General features: G+C 44.8%; 1 non-coding gene across 1 annotated transcript; it reads right to left on the reverse strand.

The window, feature by feature from the left end:
- Nucleotides 1-7,592: 7,592 nt before the first annotated feature.
- TRNAR-UCG (transfer RNA arginine (anticodon UCG)) lies at nt 7,593-7,665 on the reverse strand. The gene has a single exon. It is a non-coding gene; the product is annotated as a tRNA-Arg (tRNA).
- Nucleotides 7,666-7,696: the final 31 nt, after the last annotated feature.

Genomic DNA, 7,696 nt, shown 5'->3' on the forward strand with positions numbered 1-7,696 from the left:
TTCCTTGCTGCAGCTGTTCATACAGACCAGAGTTCCTGAAGATGCGAGCGTCATGTACCTTTCCCAGCCATCCCACGTTGATGCTGGTGAAATGTCTCTTGTGATCCACCAGTGCTTGCAGCACCATTGAAAAGTACCCCTTGCGGTTTATTTACTGGCTGCCTTGGTAGTCCCGTCCCAAGACTGGGTTATGCGTTCCGTCTATAGCCCCACCACAGTTAGGGAATCCCATTGCAGCAAAGCCATCCACTAGGACCTACACGTTTCCCAGAGTCACTACCCTTGATAGCAGCAGCTCAGTGATCGCACTGGCTACTTGGATCACAGCAGCCCCCACAGTAGATTTGCCCACTCCAAATTGATTCCTGGCTGACCGGTAGCTGTCTGGCGTTGCAAGCTTCCAGAGGGCTATCGCCACTTGCTTGTAAACTGTGAAGGCTGCTCTCATCTTGGTATTCTTGTGCTTCAGGGCAGGGGAAAGCAAGTCACAAAGTTCCATGAAAGTGCCCTTATGCATGCGAAAGTCTCGCAGCCATTGGTAATCATCCCAGACCTGCAACACTATGCGGTCCCACCAGTCTGTGCTTGTTTCCCAGGCCCAGAATCAGCATTCCACAGCATGAGCCTGCCCCATTGCCACCAGGATGGCCAAATTGCCAGGGCCCATGCTTTGAGAGAAATCTGTGTCCATGTCCTCATCACTCTTGTCACCGCGCTGCCATCGCCTCCTCGCCTGTTTTTGCAGGTTCTGGTTCTGCACTTACTGCATGATAATGTGCAAGGTGTTTACAAAGCTCATAACTGCTGTGGTGATCTGAGTGGGCTCCATGCTTGCTGTGGTATGGCGTCTGCAGGAGAGCAGAGTGGCAGCAGAAGCAATCGTTCAGTGACGACAATGGTTTGCAGACCTACTGCACCGTCTGCTGCCAGGACACAACAGCTGAGCAGGCTGCATGCTTGCCGTGGTAAGGCAAGACAAGAGCAGCCGAGCAGACCTGCGAGACCACCAGGAGAGCAGAGTGCCAGCGGAAGCAGTGGATGACGATGACGACGGTTAGCAGTCCTCCTGCACTGTCTGCTGAAAGCAGCATGGCGCCCACACGGAAAAAAGGAGCGAAAAGATTGTCTGCCATTGCTTTCACGGAGGGAGGGGCGACTGACGACATGTACCCAAAACCACCTGCGACAATGATTTTGCCCCATCAGGCATTGGGAGCTGAACCCAGAATTCCAATGGGCGGCAGAGGCGGCGGGAACTGTGGGATAGCTACCCACAATGCACTGCTCCAAAAGTCGATGCTAGCCCTGGTACTGTGGACGCACTCCACCGACTTAATGCACTTCGTGCATTAGTGTGGGGACACACACAATAGACTGTATAAAATCGCTTTCTAAAAAATCAACTTCTATAAATTCGACCTAATTTCATAGTGTAGACCTCAGTGGCTGAAACCAGCCAATGTGCCCACTTTGCATGGCTGCAGTGGAAACTGGTGTGACGCTGGCAGACCAGGTGCCGACTCATGCCAAGACACACGCACCCCCCACATCTCAAACGAACATGGACAAATACATAGCTGGAGCCAGTCTGACTACTCTGTGTTAGTATGGTTAGAATTTGAATCCCTATTTTGGGAATGTGCTCAGTGTTTAGATTTTATTTAATGCTTGTACATTTCTGCATGCATTAGTCTCCCTTATATCATCTGTATCCCATCTTATAAGGTAATATTTGAGCATTTGCATTGTATGCTTCTGTAACTGTAAGTCACCAGACAGGGGAGAGACATTAGTGTGAAATGGTGGCCTCCAACAGAAAGTGTTATATTCTGCCCCACCACGAAGGTCCATCAACATCAGATCAATTAGTGTGGAACATCAAAAAAGATGAAAGACTTCACCGATTGCTTCCCCCCACCCCCATTGAGAAGAGACATACAAGTGAATTCCTCTCAACAGCTGAGTTTCCAACTAGAAGCAGGGGAGAGGAGGGAGGGTAAAATTCCTTGACTCTGAGGGGAAAGGATTACTTAGCAAAAGATCCCCAGTGCTTAGCCTGGGTTAGCCCTAAAAGGACATACAAAGCTTGATTATAGAAGCTTTTATTATTTTTTTTAAAACTTAAGACTGGAAGTAATTTGTGTGTATATGCTTACCTTCTTTAACCTTGTAAATAACTCTCTGGTTTCCTTTTCCTATATAAGGAATCTTCAGATAATTTATTATAGGGTCGGCTACAAGGATAGTCTTTGGTGTGAGATCTAAGATGAAATTGACCTAGAGTAAGCAACCGGAATATTGCTGTGATCTTTGGTGTAAGGGACCATCTATCAAAACAGCAGGCTCACCTGTGTAGCAAGACAGATCAGAGTACCCCATGGGACTATCTGTGACTCCATGTTTAGGCTGTTACAGTGCCTGAGGAGGGTACACTTGATAACTGGTTGGTGAAATCTAAGTGTAGCGCTAAGTATAGAACCAATCTGGGGTTTGTGGCCTGTTCCTAACAGTCTTCCCTGCGGTTGGTACCCACATTCTTGAGCCACTGCAAGAACATGTGACAAGTTGATCAATCCGTTTATTAAGTGTAGTGCCAGAGTCTAAGAAAAAAGAAAAGGAGGACTTGTGGCACCTTAGAGATTAACACATTTATTTGAGCATAAGCTTTTGTGAGCTACAGCTCACTTCACGAAAGTTTATGCTCAAATAAATTTGTTAGTCTCTAAGGTGCCACAAGTTCTCCTTTTTTTTTGCGAATACAGACTAACACGCCTGCTACTCTAGAGTCTGGGAAGTAAGCCAAGATGTGCCACCCAGGAGCATGACCCAGCAATGCAGCAGCATCAGGAGCCTTTGAAATGTAAAAGGGAACAATTCATGCAGACTTGCAGCTACTGCAGACTCCAGAGCACATAAACCAGACATTGGAGACACAGGAAGGCCCAGAACCTCCTGCAGATCACTAGCAGAGTTTCCTCACTGGTTGAGTACCTTGCTGGAGATTTCTTTGTTCTAGATTTGCATGTGCCCTCCTTTTGATACAGGAAAAGTAGGAAGCTTTAAGTAAAAGGCAGAGAGAAAGGATTTGTTCCCCAGAAGAATTCATATACCACAAAGCCACCTATCTCCTGCTAGAGGACTCCAGACCTATTTTCATTAACTGTACAGATTTTGGTGGTAAAGGGAAGGGCCACTTTAAACATATTTTAATCACTACCTTCATTCCTGTGCTAGCACATGGTTATCAAACCCAAGACTGTGTCAGAGGTCAGGTCTCACTTGTTTCCACCATTACAAGCTTCCCTTTTGCTTGGCCAGCCTAGTCAGTTTCTGGCTCTGATGCCCTCGCACAGGGTGTCCTGCGTACCATTGAAGGGGATGTTTAATACCAATTTTATGCAAGACTGGCTGAGTTTAGAGAGACATTAGCAAAATCAGCCCCATTTAAGCCCAAATTACTTGATCCTGTCCCTTTGTGAGTTTATTTAACTCAGAGGTGGCAGTCACATACTGGAGCCTGACAGGTGAATTGTCAATAATTAATAATACACCCTTCAGGGGATGTGAACTGATTATTTTCACAAATAACAGTCGGGCAGCCTATGTCAACACAGTCTATGCTAAACCTGCCTGGGAAGTGGGGAGTTTTAAGATGTGTTTCATAAGGTTTCCCCATTGTAGTCTGAATGCAATAGAAACCTTGTTTAGACAGCTGCATAGTTCAAACCTTGTTCATAGTACAGCCCAAGTGCACCAAGTTCGTTGTTGGCCAGGTGAGGGGAGATCTAACACTCTGTTGGTCTGTAACACACTAACTTTGGAACACTGCCGCAAGTCTAGAGAGGGAAGGGGATGAATTGGGGAGTGAAAGAACGCAAGGAGTCCCTGGGGGTGGGGGTGCAATGTGCTCCACCGACAGAAGCCACAAAGCATATGACCCATTAGTGTAAGCTACACTTTGTGTGGCTACACTTTCACCTCAGCAAAGTGAATGTTGACATTTCCTAATGGCAGTCCTGTTGGGTCACCCCATGTGCTGGCTAGATAAATAAGCAACATGTTGACCAGTTACTATCTACTCCAGTACCCTTCAGTTTCCTCCTGAGAGCTAGATTCTAGAGACTAGATAATCAAGAGAGCTCAAGGCTTTTACTTCTGGGTGCTCAGCACTGGGGCCAACCCTGACCCCACACTTACCTAACTGCACAACTAGGGCTAACTAAATAAAGACCAGGCTGTCAAGAGCATTCAGCAGCTCCCACTGTGACACTTATGGCCAGATTTTAAACCTAAAAAGAAGCCAGGCTCTTTTGGTACTTACAGTCAAATTAGGGAGAGCTATTACTCTGAGGCATCTCACCCCCCACCCCTCCTCCAGCAACTTCCAGGGGGGTTGGTTGTGCTTCAGAACCATGATTTGTTTTAAAGGGAGTCCGAACAAGAGACACAGCTCTCACCTGATTTTTATTGCCAGCCATCCCCCTTTTCACACTCAGGAAATATACATCCAGCCTGCACAAGCCTCATAATCTCTACTTCTAGCTTTGGAAAAGGTTTGTGGCATGAGTACTGACTCGTCTATGTTCAAGCACCACCACATTGCGCAATAGATGCACTAATATTCAGGTACCTCTTGTTTGGCTCATGTAAGCAGCACCACTCCATAAACACTCAGACCCCCAGATACTATATTATCTAAGCAAACAGGATCATGTCTCTCTTGTGAAAAATTCTCTCTGGTATTTTAATAATACTTGTTACCTTAATACAGGGGTTCTCAAACTTCATTGCACCACGACCCCCTTCTGACAACAAAAATTACTACATGACCCCAGAAGGGGGGACCGAAACCTGAGCCCCACCGCCCCAGGCAAGCGGAAGGGGTGCCAAAGCCCAAGGTCTTCAGCCCCAGGCAGTGGGCCTGTAACACAGCCCTGCTGCCCAGGGTTAAATCCCTTAGGCTTTTGCCCCAGGAGGTTGGGCTCAGGCTTCAGCTTTGACTCTAGGCCCCAGCAACTCTAAGTTAGTCCTAGCAACCCTATTAAAATGGGGTCATGACCCCTTTGGGGTCCCAATCCCCTCTTTGAGAACCACTGCCTTAATAGATAAGCACCATAACATTTAAGACTACTCTGTGTACATATTTGCTTTCACAGGCAGCACAAGTGAAATTAGCATTAAAGTGATTTACCACTTCTCTAAAACACTGCTTTTCATAGGCTAGGCCAGCCCTGCTCACATCATTTCCCTTGCCAGGCTTCCTGAGGATAGCATGCACCTCTTCCCCCGCAATGTAGCCTTTATAAGGGAACAAACTGACCTAAGGGGCAGGAAAGAGCTGGCAGGCTAGGAGCAGTATTACTCTGTTAGTCAATTAGTTGCTCTATTTCCCCCTTATAGAAACTGTTAGTTTCCACTGCTTCTGTGTTTTACTATGTGGGTGATTAATTCAGGCTAATTGCATGCCGGTGTGTGGTTCTTACTTTATGAGCTAGGCATTAGGTGATGCTTGAGTCAGGCTATAATCTGAGAGAATTTAGGCTCCAGTCCTGAAAGCTACTCCACAAAGGTGGTCCTGTGCATGTTTAGTGTTTCCCTCAACATCAGTGGAGTTCTGAGTGGGCACGAGGGTCTGTCTGTACAGAACAGCTTGCAGGATCAGGGCATCAGGCCTAAAATCTCAAACATGTTTAGGTTTCTAGTTTATGGGAGTTAGGTGCCTAGATACTTTTGAGGACCTGACCCTTAGTGTGTGAGATTTCTGGGGGCAGGAATGCTGATCTTTGTTGAACACCTTGGCCATGCTGTAAATATTTGTACACATGATTAAGAATAACAACACATAATGAAAGCCCAAGATTTCAACCGGTAAATATCAGGGTTCCATAGGAGAGCAGATGTTTGAGGACAGCCTGAAGAGAGTGGGTTAAAGTAGAGTGCCTAATATCTGGAATGGTTTTTTAGCACCAGGAGCAGCCATCATTTTAGATTTTCCCAACTATTACTTTGTAATTGCCTGTTAACAAGTTATGTGTTTTAAAAATCTGCATCCTGGAGTCTAGTGATTTACATGTGAGCCTCCACTATCTCTACTGTCAGGGTCTTTGTCCCATATTTTTGGGCTTTAGCAGGTTGAGATGTATGTGTTTAAAAATACTGTCCTATGGTTGGACGTGATGGATAAGGAGCAGCTGGACTGGTTTATAATTTTTTCCTTGATACTGGATCATTTTGCATCCAAGCTGGAGACAAGTAACTGTCTGTAGATCTTTAGATAATCAAATATGATCATCCTCAAACATCTCCTCTTCAAAAGACTACTAAGAAAAAATAATGCATGCACTGGCAAATACCTAGACATGCTTGAGGTGGTTGCAGGACACAGGATGGAGAATGAAAAACCAAGAATGTTGTATTCAGCGTGGGTGTGAGTGAAATACTGTACCCTGATAGAAATGGGTGAAGAATGAATTGCAAAGAGGGTGGACAAGAATGGAACATGTGGTGATACTGTGTTTCTCCTGAATATTCACACATACATTTAACAATGATATACAATATTTTATATGCATTCATGCATTGCAGTAGGGGGTATCTGGAATACCCAGTATGGTGGTGTTGACTTTGGAACAGATGCTCATACATCCCCATTCGGCATGGTCTGGAATGTACAGTCATAAACCCAGACCTGCAACACTTTCAAGCATGGTTAATTTTATTACTGTGAGTAATCTCATTGAAATCAATGGGGCTTCTCTGGGCAGTAAAGTTAAGTATATGAATAACTGTTTGCAGGATCAAAGCCCTATATTTTCAACAGGCCTTGTTCTGGGATATTCTCCCACTCATGCATGGAGTCAGGATCTGCTGTGGCATCACTCTGGGATATTCTTCTGTGTTTTGGGATACACTCTCCAGGATCTTATTAGCTACAATTATTAATTCATTATTACTATTATTGCAATTTCACCCAGATGGTTCAAAAATAATCTGAAACTTTTTGAAAACAAATACATATACAATTACAGCTCTTTAATATGAAATAAAAATAAATATAAACATTCATTAAATTATTTCAGCTGTTGCATCAGGACTGAGTTCGTGCTTGCTTCTCCATTCTGGGATTTGCCCTATGGCCATTGCTCTGGGATTCTTTCCTTTTTCTGAGTAGCAGCCCTGTGAGTCTGTATCCGCAAAAAGAAAAGGAGGACTTGTGGCACCTTAGAGACTAACACATTTATTTGAGCATAAGCTTTTGTGAGCTACAGCTCACTTCATTGGATGCATGCAGTGGAAAATACAGTAGGGAGATTTTATATACACAGAGAACATGAAACAATGGGTGTTACCATACAGACTGTAACAAGAGTGATCAGATAAGGTGAGACCTAATCACTCTTGTTACAGTTTGTATGGTAACACCCATTGCTTCATGTTCTCTGTGTACATAAAATCTCCCCTTATGCTCAAATAAATGTGTTAGTCTCTAAGGTGCCACAAGTCCTCCTTTTCTTTTTCCCTTTTCAGCTATTTTAAAATCGATGTTTTATAAATAAAGTTTTTAAAAAGCTACTTTTTCAAGCCAATTCCTGCGACCGCGGCAGGACTCGAACCTGCAATCTTCTGATCCGAAGTCAGACGCCTTATCCATTAGGCCACGCGGCCGCTCTGCATTAGAGCACTAACGACAGCCATA

The sequence above is a fragment of the Lepidochelys kempii genome, chromosome 10 (assembly GCF_965140265.1).
Source record: "Lepidochelys kempii isolate rLepKem1 chromosome 10, rLepKem1.hap2, whole genome shotgun sequence".
In the NCBI taxonomy this organism is placed as follows: domain Eukaryota; kingdom Metazoa; phylum Chordata; order Testudines; family Cheloniidae; genus Lepidochelys; species Lepidochelys kempii.